We start from the raw sequence: 19,589 nt of genomic DNA on the forward strand, positions 1-19,589 counted from the left end.
GGGCAGGGACAGGGGGAAAAATGAGAACCAAGACCTGTCGTGTAGAGGTACAAGATCCCAATGATGAATGTAACTGTACTGTATACCTAAAATGTACCAATAAATTCAATTATTTAATTTAAATATATATATACACGACTGTTCCCAGCTGGCAGAATGTGCAGATGTGTACGTTTTTCCTTTTTCTCCCTTCCTTTACTAAAGCCTTCTGAAAACTCATAGCAGAGCCCAAACAATCAGGAAATGTAATAGAGTAGTTCTCAGTGGTCCTGGGGCAGCACCACCTGAGAACCTGTTAAGAAATGTAAATTCTTGGTCCAAGTTCAGACTGATTTAATCAGAAACTTTGGGAATATGGCTAGAGATCTGCTTTAGCAGGCCCTTCCGGAGATTCCAGTGCCTATGAAAGTTTGAGAACCACTGTCCTATAGAGCTGTCAATAATTTGTGCCACCTGAGTAATTTGTTCTTGGTAACAACTGGTCCTAGGTATGATGTCAGTGTTTTCCCTAGAGGGGGATTTATTGTTCTTTTTTTTTTTTTTTGCCTATAAAACAGCACCACAGACTAAGATATAAGGAAAAGAGATTTATTTTGGCTCACTATTCTGAAGAAGTGAAGACCAGGGCCCATATGTGGCAAAGGTCTTCTTAATGGCAGAATCTTGAGGCGGTGCATGGCATCGCATGACAAGAGACATAGCAAGTGTAACTATGTGCGTGCATGTATGTGTGTGTCTTCTGGTCTCTCTTCTTATAAAGCTACATAGACATGGGGGCTCCATCCTGATGGCCTTATCTAACCCTAATCCCCTCCCAATGGCTTCATATCTAAACACCATAGTCAAGTTTCCACTCTTACAACTTGATAATGAGGATTGAATTTTAACACATGAAGCTTTGGAGAACACTCAAACCCCAGCAATGAGGAAGCCCTTTCATACTCCTACAAGGTGACAATGTTAACAAAACAGTAGTTGGCTGAGGCAGGTGACTTGGTACCCAACACATTTTCCCAAACAATGCTTACTTGAATATTTAAATATGAAGGTACCTGTAGCCCCATTTCCTAGTTAGATAGCATATTTTCACAAGCTCTTGGATGATTCAGAGGATGTACAAAGAAGCTAGTCAAAGGAGGCAGAGTCTAGGACATTATTTCCCATATAGCAGGTAAAGGAGCTGGAGAGTTTAGGCTAAGAGAAAAGAACCCTAGTGCAGGAATTATATGATCATGATTTTCTACTTTCTGAAGGGCAAGAGGAAGCAGAGGTAGTCTCCTGGTCAAAGAGAGAAGACCTGGGACCAGTAAATAGAAGTTACAAAAAGAAACTGTGCCACGATAAAATAAGAATATCCTGTCAATTTAGAACATTGTAATAAAATGTATAAATAGAAGAAACAACGTAGAATGTGCCAAACGCTAAGAGGAACTGAAGAAATATGCAGCACTTGAACAAGACAGAGAACTTGTCCAAGAAGATGTGGTTTGGCAAACCTTGTTGGAGGCTCACACATACCTCTTGAACCATTACCACTTTTGGATCCACTGATCCCATGGGCCTTTGCTCCCTGGAGCCAGGACCTTCATTCCACTGTGGGCATACACTTGTGCTGCAGGTGTCCACCTTGCCTGGGCACGTGAAGAGAAGCAAAAGTGCCTACAAATTTGTATGGCCCAGAAGCTATCCCTAACCAACTGCTGATGGTAACATCAGCTATACAAACACTCTCGCTGCCTGGCCAGGTGCAACTACACCATTTCCAGTGTTCCCCTGTTGGACTGAGTCACTGTTACCTTCTATGATAGCCTGCTAGGTATCATGTGGTTGCTGGATCCTCTTCTCTCTCCTGTCTCACATCATCATTCCATACCTATCTCCTCTGAAGGTGCTTTCTACTAAATCACTTTCACAGGAATCCTCATCTCATGGAGAACCCCTGCCCTAGGGAACCCCTCCCAACACATATAGCTGGGAATTTTCCAGAATTAGGGGGACATGTATTACATCCACAAAGGCCATCTATCATCCATTTTCAGACATTCACAGAACACAACAGATACATTGTGTGGACAGCCATGTATGTCCAATGGCACAACAGGGCCCATAAGTCAAGACAGCCTGACACCAAGACTGGGCATCTCTACCTCCACCTCTCTGGTCTTTCAGCACTGTTAAGGGCCAAAACGACCTGCAGGGTCCTTGTAAACCCAGCATGCCACAATTCAGAGCCACTAGCCCCTTAAGTCCTATCTGGACATGCCATCTAATGAGGGTTTTTTTGTTTGCATTTGGGGTGTTTTGTTTTGTTTTGTTTTTTGAGACAGGGTCTCACTATGTAGTTCAGATTGCTCTGGAACTCACTGTGTAGCCCAGGCTGATCTTGATCTCGCAGCAATCCTTCTGCCTCAGCCTCCCAAGTGCTGTGATTATAGGTGTGCACCACCACACCAAGATAAATGTGAGTTTTATTTGAAGTTTTTGCTCTGTCCAGATTGATCTTGTTCTTTGTAATCATCTCTACCCCACCCCCAAGCTGGTTGCAACTTATTATTTCCACTCACCTGTAGCTTCCTTTCACACCTCACATGACTTGAAGCTATGCTCAGCTTCTTTCTTCTAGTGGGCCTCTCTCATTCCTGCAAAGGAGGGCCTCTTGCCCCTTTCTTTGCTCGACAACAGCTCACACATGAAGCTCGACTTCCATGAGTGTTTGTGCAGAGGCTTGGCAGGACTTATGTGCCACTGAACTCAGTCTCCAAAGGTATAGTAAGTGTCTTTGATAACATTGTCAATTAGAGATGTGAGCCATTAACAGTTCTCCATGGAGATGTGTTTGTGACATCATGCATGAGGACTGGCCGCATAAGCCGCCGTAGAGCTGGCTCAAATGTAGGTTCCCAGGCTCCGTCCTTCACTCTGAGATCAGGATCCCTAGGCGTGGCAAAAGTGGAAGATGGCAGCCCTTTAAGCTTCCCAGGTGTTTTCTACCAACTAAAGCAGTACTACTCTCAGTGTGGTCAGCCAACTAAGAGCAGCAGCAGCAGCTGAGGACTTATTAGAGATGCATATTCTCTGTCCATGACACAGAACTGCCTAATCTGAAACTCAGGTTGGGGCCAGCCCTGTCTCAATTTTTTTTTGAGACAATCTCACTATGTAGCTCAGGCAGGCCTCAAAATTACAGAGATCCTCTTCTCTCAGCTTCCCAAGTGCTGGGATTACAGGCATAACCAACCACACCTGGCCAACTTTTTAACTTTGATGTGCTCCGATTAATTTTTTTATGTTGGTTATACTTTTGGTGCTATATCTAAGAAATCACTGCCAAATCAAATGCCAGAAATGTCTCCCCCATGTTTTTGCATAAGAATTTTCACTCATACATTTAGGTATTTGATGGATTTTGAGTTAATTTTTGTGTATGGTATAAGATAATATCATTCTTTTACATGTTGATTTCTAGCTTTCCCAGTATTCCATTTACTGTCCTTTCTATTTTGAATGGTTTTGGCACCCTTGTCAAAAATTATGTGATGGTGATTTTACAACTGACATTACAGAAACACAAAGAATCATCAGAGATTTTTTTTACAAACAACTGTATGCCAACAAATTTGATAACATAGAAAAAATGCACAAATTCCTAAACACACGCAAGACAGAATCATGAAGAAATAGAACATGAACAGATTAACAACAAATAATGAGATTGAATCAGTAATAACACAAAATGTTTCCCATCAAAATAAAGCCAAGTACCAGAAGGCTTCACTGCTGTGTCCTATAAGATTCCTAAAGAAAATCCAATACCCATTCTTGAATGCCAAAAAATTGAAGAGAAGTGAAGAGGAGCCTTCTAAACTCATTCTACAACGTAAGCATTATCCTGATACTATAACCAGATAATAGTACAATAAAAAGGAAAGCTACAGTCCAATTTCTTTGATAAACCTCAGCAAAATACTACCAACCCAAATCCAATAGGATAAAATCAATCAGTGGAATTCCTACATCAGATTAGAAAGAATGCATTTTTAGAGGTAGGTATATATTTGAATATGCAAATAAAATTGGAAAAGGAAATGAGCTTGAATATTATTAGTAATCGTAACTGAGTAAACATAATTTTGTTCTCATCTATATGTTAATTATCATTGGACTATAGGCAGTTCTTGTTAGGAAATTGTACATGTTACTTTAAACTCCTCCATTTTATACCTGACTTCCGGGTTCTTCCTAATTTAAATTTCGTTTTCCCAACTTAAGTTTTGTTTTCCCAATTTAAGTTTCGTTTTCCTCCCCGAGTTGAATTCTTCCCAGAAATGACGCCAACACCTGATAAGGGACTCCTGCAGGAGTAAGACCTTATAAGGCAATGTGGCCTGCAATAGGTTAAAAAACAGCTAATTCCCCTAAAATTGCAAAACTCCCACCCAAGACCCTATAAATGAGCCAACACTCCTTCCCTTGGCACCCCACCTCCCTTTCTTCGCCTCCTGGCCTTTGTGCCTCGCCTGACTCCCTTCAATAAAGATCTCCTGCCGGACCTCTCCGTGCGTGAGTGACTTGATTGGGAGGGGGCGCCCGAAGGGGCACGCGAGACCCCTTTCAGTTCTTTCATATAATTTAATACTCAGAGCTATATGTTACTTTTATCATCACAACTTTAATTTTTCATGAGTGTTTTGAAAATAAAAGATTTTATCAGTAAAAATAATAGGTACGGCCTTAGTTACTTTTCTCATCACCGAGACACAATACTTGACATGCATAAATGGAAGTTTGGCTCATGGTTGTCTGTCCATGGTCAGCTGGCTCCAAGGAAGGAAGGGCATAGAGGAAGGGCCCCAGAGAGCAAATCTGCTCACAATATGGCGGCCTGGAAGCAGAGAGAAAAGGGAGGAGATGAGGAGAGAGACACACCTTCCATGTCATGCCCCAGAGACCTGCCTTTTACGACCAGGCCCCACCTCTTAATGGCTTACTTTTAAACAAACCAGTGGACTAATCCACTGTTGAGTACAGTACCCCATGATCCGATCACCTTCCAAAAGCCCAACCTCTGAGCACATGAGGCTTTGGGAGAGCATTCTGGATCTAAATATAGATCTAGATCTAATACGCAACAGTCACAAAGAAATAAAACCAATTAATCTCATATAAAGAGAATACATTTTATTATGGTTTATTGGAGTTATGCCAACTATTGAAAAACAGAAGAAAATATTAATATTTCTGGTATTTTAAATGTCCTACAAACCTTTTTTCTTCTTGGATACAATTGGTGAAACAATAGAAATACGTATATTTCAATATCTTACAATTAAATATTTTAACATTTTATGTACTTAAAAATCCATAGCCAAAAAACTGATAGCCACCAACTCTTAAGCCATACTGGTGAATTGACAATATCCTAGAAATCCCTACTAAAAAACCCAAATGTGAAGGAAAAGGAATGACCTTCCTTGTTTTTCACCTGTAACTAAATGGAATTTGATGCTTGGAAGGAATGAGGAAATTGGTGCAAGTGATCAATAAGATTTACTCACTAGTAGAAATAATGACTTAGAGGCCATCCAGTGAATTAAGAGGATAATAACCCCAAGGGTTTTTCTATGAGAACACACTTGCAACATGTTAGTGTAAGTAAACCAAGAATCCAGTTTAAAAGAGAGTATAACATAAGTAAGAAAAAGATATTCTTCACATTTGCTCCAGACTATAGAATAACTTAATAAAAGCAGAGTTAAATAAGAGCTCAAAGATGAGATGATGAAACAGCAGAATGAAATGAAATTGGAGACAGCAGCTTTAAGCGAAACAATGTAGGCCAAACTAGTATCTTACTCTTGTATTTTTTTTTGTTCTTTTATTGAGTTTATTGGTACATTTTAGGTATACAGTACAATTACATTCATCATTGGGATCTTGTACCTTTACATGACAAGTCTTGGTTCTCATTTTTTCCCCTTGTCCCTGCCCTCCCTTCACCCCCTCCTACAAATACTTTATTTCCATTTTTTCATTTTCTCCTATTTTTTTCTTTTCCCTATTACCTTTTCCCTACCCTTCCCACTTTCCCTACACCTTTAGCCCTTTTCTTCCCATTTCACAATGTCAATTATCTCATTAGGATCTTATGTACTATTATATTTTTTTCACACCAGAGAAACTATTTGGTATTTACACGTGTGACATTCATTTCACTTAGGAGTATATCCTCAATATGTATCCATTTTCCTATGAATGACCCTGATTTCTCATTCTTTATGGCTGAGTAGTATTCCATTTTATAGAAAAAACACATCTTCTTTAATCCAGTCTCCAACTGATGGGCAAATGGGCTGTTTCCAATTTTTAGCTATTACAAACGGTGCTGCTATAAAAATATGTGTACATATGTCACTGTAATATGATTCTTTTAATTCTTTTGGAAAGATACCCAGCAGAGGGATGGTTGGGTCAAATGGAACCTCTAGTCCCAGCCTTCTTGTACACAAATAACAGACTCACTGAGAGAGAAATTAGGGAAACAATTCCTTTCACAATAGCATCCAAAAAAATGAAGTATCTAGGAATCAACCTAAGAAAAGAAGCAAAAGACCTCTACACTGAAAACTACAGCACTCTGAAAAAAGGGATCAAAGAGGACATAAGAAAATGGAAAGATATCCCCTGCTCCCGGGTAGGAAGAAACAACATAGTGAAAATGGCCATACTACCAAAACTGCTATACAGATTCAATGCAATCCAGATTGAAATTCCAACACTATATTTCACAGAACTAGAAAAGAGAATCCAAAAATTCATTTGGAACCAGAAGAGACCTAGAATAGCAAAAGCCATCCTAGTATCGTTTTTAATACTAATACCTAACAAAGAAGCAGTAATGAACAGATAGCTAAAAATCCAATTATTGCTATGGAGAATACTCAGGATAATCATAGGAATATAGAAGAAGGATAAGAAATGAAAACAATGAAAAAGAAGTTATATATCTGGAAGATGATAATGATTTCATATAGGTATAATTGATGTCCCTGAAATGGAGAATCCCACTAATGACAGAAAGTATGCTCATCAATATTATACCAGAATATCCTCCTAAAATAAATTAGTAAATATATTTTCTGATTGAAAGGTTACATTTCACTGTAGAGAAATGTTATATACAACATTCAATACTGGGCATAATCTCTTTTTGAATGTTTCATTTTTAAAATAAAGTTCAAGTATTCAAGAAAACAGCAAAACACAACTAGAAGAGAGAAATAATTGAGCTGCCGTGGTCTTACCCATACTCACTAACAAGCAATTCTATTTCCAGAAACTTAATCTAAGGAACTAATCAGATAAGTATGTAAGATTTATACACAAGAATATTCATTACAATGTATTTATTAAAAGTCTTTAAATTTGTGAAATTCATGAAAGATAAAAAAAATAAAATATTGTAAAGCAACCCTTAATATTAGAATATATTTAGTGGCATAGGAAAATGTTCTAATGTAATATTGTCAAGGAAAAGGATCAGATTACAAATGAATAATTACAGTATTAATCTAATTAAATCTAGATACAAGTAGAGAAGCTAGGGAAAGAAAAGAGTGGGCAAATATGTATCAAAATGAAAAGAAAAGTTATATCCTGGTAAGTATTATAGGAGATTTTTTTCTTTGTAACTTCCTACATATACTAAATTATTTACAGTGACATATATTTTTTATTGAGGATAAAATGATAATATTTTCCTCAAAATACAATCAATAACAGCAAAGAATCTTACCTTGACATAATAAGAACACATGAGAAAGATTTATTTTAAAATATAGGGTTAGTTTCTTTGACTAGACTTTGGAGAACTTAGCTGATCATATTTGTGAACAACTAGCGTGGGGTTGTGTTGATAGCCCTGAAATTTTCCAGTTCGGCACCTGCTCATGGTTTTCATTAACCTGCTTTACTTGTATGACACCTGGGAGGAAAACTGCAGTCGGTTGTAAATGTAAACAAACTGTTACATAGAAACATGGAACATCACTAGACACATTTATAAGCGCCATTTAGTTTGTGGCATCAATAAATGCATCTGTAAGATAAACCACCAAAAAGATTATGTTTCTGACTAGGACACATACCACTATGACTCATGATGCATGTAAAAAAGGGGCATCATTGAAAGGTCAGTAAGCAGAGGAATGATAAAGCACATCCAATGCCCAGAAACTCAAACTTATCCCAGGGCCTACCATGGCCAGCATTTCAGTAAATAGGATGCACTCCCCCCACCCAGTCCCTGGCATCACTCTACACTGTAGTTGTAGTATCAGGACCACCACAAAACATTTATGCCACTATGCAACATAGTGGAAGCATTCTGATTGAACAAGTGAGCTTGTGGGAAAAGGGATGCCATCAGACCCAGTGGCGAGTACCATTGTACCCATCCCTTGAGCCAGCTCCAACATACTAAGCCAGATTTTTCCAAAGTTCCCCAAAGTAAGGAGGAAAACATCCCCTAGAGCCATCAGAAGTATTTCTGCATCATTGGTTTTGCTGCACAGACAGTTTCTCAAAAATTCTAAATATCTGGCTACAACAAATTTCTACCACCAAATAGGAAATGAGAGTTGATTGCCCTTCTTGAAAAGTCATTGATCACTATGTAGAAACCCAGTGTTTTCCACCAAACCTTGTTCAAACGACTGTTTGTCCAGTGGTCCCTTCCATTTGCAGCTGGAAGCAACTTCTCACCCTCTGGTATCCAGAGGGCCCTCTTCTACCTCTAAAATTTTGATTAAATCACATCAGTTATGGCTTCTAACACTCACTCCAGCTCCTTGGCGGCCTCTTCTGGCAATATATCGCATTTTCAAACTGATTTAGTCATTGGTTACAAGAAAATGATTGCCATGCCACAGCCTTTGATCTGCTTCATGAGTCTGCTATTCTTTTGACCCGAATGATGGGATTTTACAAAATAATTTTCTGTTTGATAAATTTCATTTATTGTTTAACTAATTTACTCTTTCACAGTAAAGCAATGTATTAAACTGGAAATATGCAACATAAAGGGGTTCTTTTATCAAAATTGTTACACTGTAAAATCTCTTCAAGACCACAAGAGACCTAGAATAGCAAAAGCCATTATAGGCAACAGTCACATGGCACCAGGTGTAACAATTCCCAATTTGAAACTATACTACAAAGCCACTGTGATAAAAACAACATGGTACTGGCAAAGAAATAGGCCTGAGGATCAATGGAACAGACTGGAAGACACAAAAACAAATGCAGATGTACTCAGCTGCCTCATCTTTGACAAAGGAGCTCACCATCCTCAGTGGAGGAAAGATAGCCTCTTTAATAAATGGTGTTGGAAAAACTGGATATCAACCTGTCACAGATTAAAATTAGACCCTTATCTTTCGCCATGCACTAAATTAAAATCCAAATGGATTAAAGATCTAAATATTAAAACAGAAACATTAAACTTGCTGGAAAGTAAGTTAGGCAGAACTCTGGAAGACATTGGTATAGGAAAAGACTTTATGAACAAATCCTCAGTAGCACGGGAACTAGCAGAAAGAATCAACAACTGGGATCTCATCTTACTAAAAAGCTTCTGTACTTCAAAAGAAACCATTAGCAGAACTAAGAGACAATCTACAATGTGGGAAAAAATTTTTACCAGCTGTACCTCAGACAAAGGACTATTATCAAGGATATATAAAGAACTCAAAACAATCAGTCCCCCCAAATATAAAGACCCGATCCAAAAATGGGCATCCGAAATGAACAGACATTTCTCATACAAAGAAGTGAAAGCAGCAAGAAAATATATGAAAAAATGTTCCACATCACTGGTCATTCGAGAGATGCAGATGAAAACAACACTGAGATTCCACCTCACCCCACAAAGAATGGCTGCTATCAAGAAATCACACAATAACAAATGTTGGCGGGGTTGTGGGGAGAAAGGAACCCTCCTCCATTGTTGGTGGGAGTGCAGACTAGTGCAACCACTATGGAAATCAATATGGAGATACCTCAAAGAGCTTGGACTGGAGGTTCCATTTGACCCAGCCATCCCTCTGTTGGGTATCTTTCCAAGAGAACTAAAAGAATCATATCACAGAGAAGTATGTGCACCCATGTTTATAGCGGCACAGTTTGTAATAGCTAAATCTTGGAAACAACCTATTTGCCCATCCGTTGGAAACTGGATAAAGAAGTTGTGGTTTTTCTATAAAATGGAATATTACTCAGCCATAAAGAGCGAGAGAATAGATTCATTCATAGGAAAATGGATACATATTGAAGATATACTCCTAAGTGAAATAAATAAGTCCCACATGTGTAAATACCAAATAGTTTCCCTGGTGTGAATATTCTGCAACAATGCATAAGATTCTAATAAGATTACTGACATTTAGAAATGGGAGGAAAGGAGCTAAAGGTGTAGGGAAGGTGTGATACGTAGGGGAAGAACAAAAAGGGAAAAGAAAAAAATGTGAGAGAATGAAAAGATGAAAATAAAGTGTTTGTAGATGGGGAGGGGAGGAGGGGGTGAAGGGAGGGCAGAGGTAAGGGGAAAAAAATGAGAATCAAGACTTGCCATGTAAAGGTACATGATCCCAACAATGAATGTAACTGTACTGTATCCCTAAATGTACCAATAAACTCAATTAAAAAAAAATCTCTTCAAGATAAAAGCCCTCTCATGGATCTCAGTGATCTTCCAAAAGTAGAGTAGCCTTGGGTTTTTTCTTCTCACAAGCATTCCTTTTATGATAAGCTTAACGTTTTTTCAAACAAAATGTTATAATACCAGAAACTTCAAGCTGACATTTACTTAGTTTGTATAAGAGAAATATTTAAAATTTACACAAGGCTTTCATCTGAACATCTTCAATTTTTGTAGCTATAAGCCTCAAAGGGTAACTCTAAAAACAAAACTTCAATTCACTGTGTTTTCACATGTAAATAGAAGTGTGTCCATATGACTAGTTCTAAGTCAACAGGCTCATGTCCTCAAGTTTCACAGGGTTCTCACCCCAGGTGGCCGACTGCTGGCCAAGGGAAACATTCATTGAGCCTGTGATTCATCAGTGAGAAGAGACACTTGTTAGCAGTCAATTACTTCCATCCCTGTCTCACAAGCTTACCCATGAACTCTCTCAGGAATTTTGCCTGAGTAGTTCAAAAGGGCCAGGGAATGGGTTCATTCTCAACCTTTTTTCATTTTTTTAAAGTAAAAGTACTTTCCAAACCCTCACTTAACAGTGGTTCCATTCTTTACAATTGTCCTTTGGGATAAAGAGATCAAAAGCTCCTCCATCCTCAGTCGTACAATAAACTAGTTTTGAAAATTTAAAACAAAAAAGCAAAAATGAGGAAAGTGTAAGGATGAAGATAAAAATTAACCACATATGCACACCCAGAATAAACTTTATAACAGCATACTTCCTTTCAGTATTTCTCCTCTCTCGCCTCTTTCTATTCTTCTTTCTTTTATTCTATTTTTGTTTTTCATTTAAAAACAAATTAGTATCATTTTGTCAACACAATACATGCTTAGTTTAAAGAATTTAAGTGCCTCAGTTCACAACCTTAATTCATTCCATGACTCTGGTTGCAAATCAAATTGGTCACAAATGGAATCAAATTTCTCCATAAAGTTCAATATAGATAAGGCAAATCCATTCTAAACCGTATGTATTTTTTAGCCACAAAAATGTGAAACAAAGTACAGTACAGTACAAAGAGAGAGAACACTAACCTCGCTTGAGATGACTTCCAGAATGGAGGACAGGAAGGTGAGTGAAGAGGAGGTTATAGTTTGAAGGGAGGATCCCCTTCCATAAGGTGATCAGAGATATCTCCATCAGGGTTTTCATCTCTTCTTTGTCTCTTAATTACAGGGTCAATTTTGACCAAAAAAAATCTGTCTATTGTCACTTGTTTTTTCCTACATTGCATAACCCTCTGGAAATGAGAGACCACCTTCTCAATCATCAGATTCAACACTCTGTTATAATTATGTTGGCTTGGTGCTTCTCAAAGAAAACCTGGCACTCATTCCATTTTTCCGTAATGGACTTATCACATCACTACTAACCTTCTTCTGTCTTCCTTTTCCTCAGTGAAATGCACTTCAACAAGCACCTTCTGCTTCTCACTCTAGAGTTCAGCAAGTTCTTCTGTCCTCAGCTCCTCCTTATGATCCTCAGCAAGCTCCTCCCTGTCCGCACCATCAACACCCAGACCCACACTCTTGCCATGGACACAATCTCCTTCCTACCTGTGCGTCAGACCCTTCAAAGTCACATTCAGTGACACCTTCTGGCCATAGTTTCCCCCAGGCTGAGTTTAAAGTCTGTTATGTGACATCTACCCAAGCTTTGTCAATAGGTTGATGGAGTGGGGGACATCGAAATGTTTCTTCCAGGACTCTTTCAGAGTCAAAGATGTCTCATCAGTGACATTAAAACACCGAATGTTGAGTGCCTTTGTGTACAGCTTCTTGAAGTTGCAGATCACTTGCTGGTCCAATGGCTGCAGAAGACATGTCATTTTGTTGGAAGGAACTTGACCTTTATGAAGTCATAGTAAGCGTCCATATCATCCCCCAATGCTGGAGGCTGTGCAGGGGTGTTGTTTATCAGAAGAAGGCACCTTTCAGGCAGTTGGTCGCCACATATTTCTTAACAGTGGGTGACATTCTGTGCAGCCATTCCATGAACTATTGCCTCTTGATCCAAGCCTTCTCATTGCCCCCCTCGTGCCAGCCAGTCTGGCCGTATTCACATTCCTATCCTTGAATGTATGGGAGGGGGGTCTTTGAATGGTGCACCATTAGTGGTCTTATGTTCAGAATTTTGCTTGCATTCACACAGAGCAAAAGGGCCAATCTGTCCTTCATCAGGTTGTGCCCTGGCAGTGCCTTTTCCTCCTGTGTGACATAGGTTCTGTTTGGCATCTTCTTCCAGAAAGGCCCTGTTTCGTTGGAGCTGAACACTTGTTGAGTGACATGTCCTTCTGCCTTCATGAATTCTGTAAAATTTTTCTTGTAGGCTTCTGCAGCATCCTTGTCAGAACTGGAAGCCTCATCATGTCTTATCACACTGTGGATGCCACTTCTCTTGCAGAATTTAATCAAACCACCCTCTACTGGCTTTAAATTCATCACTTATTGCGCTTGTAGAGCTTTCTTGAAGTAAATCGCTGTGGAGTTTTCTGGCTTTTCCACAGATCATAGCTTCACAAACGCTATCTCCTGCCAGCTGTTTCTCATTCTACCACACTAACAAGAGTTTTTCCCACCTCTTACACTACTTGTATCCTCTGCTTGGTTAACATTGTCACTCCATTTGCCACATTAACACCTGTGGTGGCATCTTTTTTCTTCAAAATAGTCAAGATTGTTGACTTGCAATCTTGTACTCTGAGGCAAGATCAGTCACATGAATACCATGCTCATGCTTTTCTACAATTTTCATCTTCAATTCAATGGTTATTTTCTTCAAAACTTTTTTACCATTCCTGCTCTGCACTTTCTTGTCACCTTCCTTGTCCCTCTGCACATTCTTTTTACTACCATGTTTGCTCTGCACTTGGCTTGGAACCATGCTGGATTGAATAATACCGTACAGCACTGTATTGCTAAAAAACACACAAAAAAGCTTCACAACAAGTGTGTCCATGTTTGTCTGTGATTGTGATCTGGAAAGAAGGAATCCACGACTACATGGCAGAGAAGAGAAGATGGCTGTGTTAATGTTTGTGCAGGGAAGACGGAAACAAATTGTTTGTAAACAAGTATTTATGAACCAAGGTATTACTGTAGTTTTTAAAAGCATAGTACAAAAGTAAGAAAACTGAAAACACACACAGAATAACATTCAGAAGCAATTACCAGACATTATGAAAGTTCCAGACAACTTCTTGGACTTATGCAAAAGAACACAGAAACAGATAGGAAGACTTCTAAAAAACTGCCATTTCTTCATTTTAGCAAGAATAAAATAGCTAAATTCTTGGTTAGTTAAAATGTGCTTAGTGTGGCAGCCTGCCTTCTAAGATAGCCTCCATAAGCCTTGCCTCCTTGCATTCACACTTTCTGTAATCCCCTCCTTCTGAGAGTAGATGGACCTAGTGACTTGCTTCTAACCAATAGAATATGGCAAAGGTGATGGGATGTCACTTTCAAGATTAGGTTACAAATCATTGTAACTTCACAGACTCTTGCCTATTGACTGTTCCACTTGCATGTTTTGATGAGGCGAATCGCCACATGTAAGGCAGCCTCAGCCAGCCACCATTGGGGAACAGAATGCTGACAACAGCCAGAGAGTGCTTGTAAAGGGGTGCCCCACTCCTGGCAAACATTCAGGTAAGATGGCAGTGTCCAGATCAACAGCTTGATTGTAGCCTTGTGAAATTCCATGAAGTAGAGGACCCAGTTAAACCATCCAGAGATCCCTGACCCCCCAAAACTTGTGAGACAATAAATGTGTGTTACTTTGAGACACTAAAATAATTAATATGTATGGTAATTTGTTGAGCAACAATTTGAAGAAAAATAATACTGTGCTGGCTTTCCTAGTTCTTGGAATTGTGGAGTAGTTCGGCAACAGGATCCATTGACTTTATCTACCTGTCTAGAATCTGGAGTGGCGATGGTGAACCTTTTAGAAACTTCAGTGATACAAACAACCCACTGTAACAAGCACGCTGTAGATTCACCACCACTGATCTAGAGATAATGCTCCGCAAGCAATATAAAGTTCGCTCAAGAGGTCTAGAGTCTGCTTATTTCTTAAACTTCCTGGATCGTAAGATGAAGAAGTCTTCTAGTTACTATTGCTGTGTAACAGTTTACTATAAAAATGTGCCCTTCAAAACAGTCATTTTATCATGGTCATTGGTTCTGTGTGTCAAGCATTGGGCAGTGCACAGCTAGAACTTCTTGTCTCTGTTTCATAATGTCTGGGGCTTCCGCTGAGGTGTTTTATGGCTGGTGGTGACTGGATGGCTGGAAGCTGCAGTCACCTGAAGGCTTCTTTGCACGTATGTGTGGGCTTGATGTTAATTGTCAGCTGGGAGCTCATCTGGAGTTGTCAACAGGAACATTCAAGTTGGCCTCTTCATGTGGAAGGGCTTCTCAGCATGGCATCCTCAAGGTAGTAATATATATATATATTTTTTTTTTTGGTACTGGGGATTGAACTCGGGTCAACCGAACCACTGAGCTAAATCCCCGGCCCAAGTAATACTTTTTAAATGACAACTCCTAGTTCTAAACCAAATGCCCCAGATGCAGGGTACAAGCTGCTTCATGTCTTCTAACCTAGCTTCAGAAGTCACATAGCATCACAGTCACCATACCTTATTCTTTATAAATGAGTCACAGACCTGGTCAAATCACAGAAGAGAGGTTGTAGACTTCACGATTTTTTGAGATAGGGTCTCTCTGTATTGCCTAGGTTTGCCTCCAACTCCTCATCTCATGTGATATTCCTGCCTTGGCCTCCTGTGTGGCTGGGACTACAGGCACATGCCACCTTGCCCAGCTCAGAAGACCCCCCTTTTTTATGTACCAGGGATCGAACTCAGGTCCTTGCATTTGCGAGGCAGGCAGAGGCACCACTGCACTAAATTCCTGGCCCTCAGGACCCCCCCTCCTTTTATTGGAAGGAGTGGTGAGGTCGTATTACAGAAGAAAGAGCATATGGATAAGAGACATCACTGAGGTCATCTTTGGAAATTTTAGTCTGACAAAAGAAGTAAAACTTTCTCATTTTAAAAAAAATTAATGTGAAGGAATTCTTACTTCTGTCAAGTACATAAGAGACCCAATTAAGCTAGGCCAAGGTTCCTGACAACAGAAGCTGTCAGATAATAAATGTATGTTGTTGTAAGCCACTAAGATGTGGGGTAATAGGTCACAGTGAGTGAGAACTAATACACTTAGATTAGTGTGCACTAACACATTCTACTTTCTGGCAGTTCCACTTCCAGGAAACTCACTGAGCCAAAACAAAGCATACGAAAATGTATATAGTAATCAGGAGTTTGCAGAGACAATGAAGTTAATGTGGCTCATATTTCTAATTCAATTGACTGTGACAAACCACCACCATGTAAAACTAACATTCTAGTTCGGTAATTTTCCATTCTGTATCTTTCATTTTATAGCAATTCATTATTTGTGGTGCTAGAGATTGAACCTAGAATATCACATAGGCAAAGCACACACTCTACCACTGAGCTACATCTCCTTGTTTCTTTTACTTCAGATTTTCTTACTATAGTCTCACTACCGTCATTTTAGTTATTTCTGCTATATCTTCATGAATGCATTGTAAAATCCTTTGCAGATAAATGACCAGACAAGGACAAATTCCAGTAGTTCTAGCTTTTGTTTCTTTAACTTCTTGAACTGACTGCCCCAATTTTGGAATATTTTTCTATTTTGTGCCTTGAGTGTTCAGAACACCTTTTATCTTCAAACAGTTTAGTTCTAATACATGTTCTTATAACATTTACTTCAAATTCCCACCTTTCAAATGAGGAAAATAACACATCTTTCAAATATGTCAAGGGTGTTCAAGATGATGCTTAAAGTACCATGGAACTGAAAAGTGCTATTAAGTTCATTTTTGTCAAGTCTGCTCTTATGAGCCATTATCACATCACACTTTTACACAAGCTCTGGATTATCTGCTGCCACCCAAAGAACAGGAAGTTCCAGGTGCATTATATGAATCATTTGGTGCTATATCAGAGTTCTTGACTGCAAGCAACAGACACTCTGACTCACCTAAACGTACAAGAAAGGATTAAATCGGAGCAGGTGACTCAGAGCCTTCAGTAGGTCAGAAAATAAAATGTAGTGCCTGTGGTTGTAGCTCCCTGATAGAGCACTTGCCTATCAGGCACAAGGGCCTGGGTTCAAACCCATCCCAGAAATAAATAGAAAGAAAGAAAGAAAGAAAGAGGAAGAGAGAAAGAGAGACAAAGAAAAAGAGAAAGGCTATTACATTCAGGAAAAATGCCCCAAATCACACCCCACTGCTGGAGTCAAATAAACACCATTAGGGCTGCCATTTGTCAAGGATACACTTTTTACCACTGACTGCTGGACACCACCTTGAAAGCTGTCATTCTCCTTGCAGAAAAGTTCTTTGCAGGGATGGAGTGGGGACAAGAAGTGAGCCTGGAACATCCTTGTAGAAAGCAAGGAAATGCTCAAAGAACAATGAAACCACATTACAAGGAAGGGGCTTCAACTGGCCAAATTAAGAACAATTTCAGAATCATAATGATTAATGATAGCAATGATTTACAACAAAAGGAAATCGATGAGTGACAGTAATATTATATAAAGGTTGGAGGAAAAGCTCTTCTTTATAAAATAATGTCATCTTAGATAGAATTAGAAAATCACCCATTTCACAACCAGTAATGTAAACATTGATTTGGGTAAAAATAAATAAATAAATGGGTCCTAAAACTGAAACATCACCATTTTATAATCAGCAATGGATATTATACTTACTGAGTGAAATTTTTTGAGAAATATAATATTAGACTTACTGAGTGAAAGTTTTTGAGAAATATGATACCAAAGTATCATCTCACATATTATTTATTAGTAACAAAGTGGGAACGATACCTTCACACTGCAGTGAGCTGATGGACCCCACCTTAAAAAAGTGATCAAATTTAGTATTTCCAATAATGGAACAAACTGATACCAAGTGTCACCTGGTATAATACATTGAGAACAACACAGTATCCCTTGGGCAGTACTCATGCCAAAAATGTCTAGCCTAATCGTGAGAAAATTATTAAACAAATCAAAAATGTCAATCACTATGAAAGATGAATAAAGACGAAGAGACTGTTCTAGATTTAAAAAGACTAAAATATCCAGGCATGCACTTGAATTTGTGATGCTAGATTTGATTCCAGATTTTTTAAAAAGATACACATAGCATTTGGAGGACAATTGTGAAAGACTGAATGTAAAATGCATGTTTAATATTATTGTAGCAACATCTAATTTATTGGGCTTGGCAATAGTCTTGTTGATTTGTAGGAAAATGTCTTTTAAAAGATGTATACTGAGGCATTTAGAGATAACATGATGTGATTTCTGTAACTTTAATGTTTCACAAAAACAAACCATCTGTGTTTCATGATTTGTGCTATATCCCCCTGTGGCAGGGGGAGAGAGAGACACAGAAAAGAAAAGACATACAGTGAACAGGCAGAGGGAGAAAAATTAAACAAATGTGGCAAGATAAATAATGTGTAAACATATGCATAGTATATATGAACATTCAGATTATTTTATAGAACCCACATTTTTGTGTTCCATTAATTTTTTCTTCATTAAATAAAATACCAGACAGAGAACAATCACTCCCAGGTAAGCAGAGATCAGAAACTCTTTTTCCTCTTTCCTTCCAGTAATCATTTTCCCAGTATAGACTAGTGTTGAGGAACAGGTTTGCTGTATGTGAAGAGACATGGTGGGAGTAAAAGGAAGCCAGGGAAGCTTCTAACAGTGTAGGCTGTGTGAGCTGGTACAACAACTTGACTTGAATCAAGAGAAGCTCCAAATATATAACCAGCTGTCCCCACCAGCTTTTTCCAACAGGTCTTTTACTGAATTCTGGAGCAGTGACAAAGGCTGCAAGTAGAGACAACTCCGTAGACATAAGCTCAACTATATCATAACTGCATTAAATGTAAATGAATTAAAGACTCTAATGAAAAGGGGGAAAAAGGCAGATAGGATTTGAAAAGAAAATAACACCCAAATACATGCTGTTTATAAAGAAAAACTTTTTAAAAAGGGCACAGAAAAGGTAAAAACAATAGATTAAGAAAGATGTACTAAAAGGAAAACTCTCAGGCTACATTAAAGCCAGACTAATTGAGCTTAAAGAAGTGTAACCGAAGATTTTTGTAATGATTGTTAATGGTGTATATCTAGATGTTCCTCTAAAGCCTCATGTACTCTTAGGTTAGACTCTGGGAAGTGATTGGATCATTATTCATCAATGGATTAGTCCACCGGAGAGTTTATAGCTAAATGTGATGTTAGGAGAAGGTGAGTTCCGAGGGTGTGGCCTAGAAGAGTCTATCTCCCTCCTTCCTTCCTTGATTGCCGTTTCCCACTGCCATGCCATGAACCATGTCTCCTTTGCGATGCCCGTCTGCCATGCTTCCCAGCCTTGGAGCCAGCCAGCTATGTACTGAAACCTTTACAAACTGTAGGGGAAGGGATCTGTAGATGAAAAAATAGAATAGGGGCCTCATTAGGTCTTCTGGCTAATCCTGACTAGGAGCTAAAACTTTACTAGAGAAATTCCCTTGGGAAGTAGGTCAAGGATGGGGGTAGAGAGAGTGAATGAAATTGGATAAAGAAAGACACAAAATGGCCTTGGGACTTGCAGCAGGAGAACAAAGAGAGAAAGAGCTGACAGATAGAGTATAAGAAAGCCGGATGAACAAAGCCAAGCTGAGATACCTGTGCCTTGCTACCTCTGAAACTATAATACAGGGAA

Source organism: Fukomys damarensis, unplaced genomic scaffold (genome assembly GCF_012274545.1).
Source record: "Fukomys damarensis isolate Sample0158 unplaced genomic scaffold, DMR_v1.0_HiC HiC_scaffold_39, whole genome shotgun sequence".
Taxonomy (NCBI): Eukaryota; Metazoa; Chordata; class Mammalia; order Rodentia; family Bathyergidae; genus Fukomys; species Fukomys damarensis.